The sequence below is a fragment of the Sinocyclocheilus anshuiensis genome, unplaced genomic scaffold (genome assembly GCF_001515605.1).
Source record: "Sinocyclocheilus anshuiensis isolate Anshui unplaced genomic scaffold, SAMN03320099.WGS_v1.1 scaffold2269, whole genome shotgun sequence".
NCBI classification, from domain to species: domain Eukaryota; kingdom Metazoa; phylum Chordata; class Actinopteri; order Cypriniformes; family Cyprinidae; genus Sinocyclocheilus; species Sinocyclocheilus anshuiensis.
The window spans coordinates 116,743-118,389 of NW_015552698.1; the positions used below are offsets into that span (position 1 = coordinate 116,743).

The 1,647-nt window shown below is 51.4% G+C and overlaps 1 long non-coding RNA gene across 1 annotated transcript in view; it reads left to right on the forward strand.

The window, feature by feature from the left end:
• LOC107667697 (uncharacterized) overlaps positions 1-863 on the forward strand; it is a 15,941-nt gene extending 15,078 nt beyond the window's left edge. Inside the window, exon 3 of the long non-coding RNA XR_001631810.1 lies at positions 852-863. This is a non-coding gene — a long non-coding RNA (uncharacterized LOC107667697). The remainder of the gene's footprint in view (positions 1-851) is intronic.
• The last annotated feature ends 784 nt before the right edge of the window (positions 864-1,647 follow it).

Genomic DNA, 1,647 nt, shown 5'->3' on the forward strand with positions numbered 1-1,647 from the left:
ACTAAATTGGTATTGACAGTGTATTGACAGTGGGATCGGAAGTTAACATCAGGCTCATTGCGGGAAACAGGACAGACTCATGATTCAGAATTAGGTACATGTGGGAGTTGTGGACTGGCAGACAGATCAAGACCGGGTGCATTGATTGAAACTAGATTGGCAGACAGTTTAGTGATTGAAGATGGACTGACAGATGGTTCAAACTCAAGACACAACATAAGCATTTAGACAGACAGACAGGTCAGGTTTAGATTCCTTGACAGAAACAGGCAAGACAGACAGTTCAAAATCAGACACATTGACAGAAACTGAATAGACAGACGGTTCACTAATGGTCTCTTTGGCAACGACAGGGTTAGCAGGGCCTACAAAAAGTTCATTTAGGGTTTCCATGACCGGTTCGGAGCAGGACAAAAGTTCAAAAGTGGCCTCCGTAGCCATTATAGGACAGGCTGAGAATTCACAGACGGCTTCCATAGCCGTTTCAAGACAGGCTGAGAGAGTTCACAGACGGTCTCCTTAGCAGTGACAGGACAGTCAGAGAGTTCACAGACGGTCTCCTTAGCCGTGACAGGACAGTCAGAGAGTTTATAGACGGCCTTCATAGCCGTGTCAGGACAGGACGAAGATTCGCAGACGGCCTCCATAGCCGTTACAGAACTGTCAGAGAGTTCACAGGCGGCCTTCCTAGCCGTGACAGGACAGATAGCAAGTTCATAGATGGCCTCCTTGGCCGGAACAGAACAGGATGAGAGTTCATAAGTGGATACCACTGACACCTCTGGAGGTTCTGCAGCGGATGCCACCACCTCTGGAGGTTCTACAGTAGGACCATCAGGATACGGGGAGAGTTCAATAATGGTTCCTTCGACCGTGACATGACAGGCTGAAGGTGCATTGCTGGGTGCCACCACCGTGCAAGGAGCTGAAGCGAGCACCGCCACCTCGGGAGGTTCTGCAGCATGGGCTGCCACCTCTGGAGAAGCTACAGCGGGCGCCACCGCCTCGGGGAACATGGCAGCGTGCACCACTACCTCGGAAGGATCTGCAGCATCAGCCGCCACCTCGGGAGACATCACAGTGGCCGCTGCCGTCTCTAAAGTTTCAGTGGTGGTGTACGCAGCCCAAATACACCATAAAGCGATCCCCATTGTGGGAAGCGCTACAGACAGGGGAAATAGTTCAGGAACTGGAGGACTTAAGAGTGCTGGTTTAGGGATACCAGCTGCACGTGCCGACAACAGCGGTGGGTCCTCCACGCTGGATGCCAGTCTGGGATACAGACGAACTGACCTCGGATTTCTGGGTGCAGTAGACAGGAAGTAACCAGACTCTGGATGACCAGCTGTGATGTGACGTGTCTCTGGATGATCAACTGTGATGTGACGTGCCTCTGGATGATCAGCTGTGATGTGACGTGAATCTGGAAGATCAGCTGTGATGTGACGTTACTCTGGATGATCAGCTGTGATGTGACGTGAATCTGGAAGATCAGCTGTGATGTGACATGACTCTGGATGATCAGCTGTGATGTGACGTGACTCTGGATGATCAGCTGTGATGTGACGTGACTCTGGATGATCAGCTGTGATGTAACGTGACTCTGGATGATCAGCTGTGATGGGACGTGACTCTGGACGAACCGCT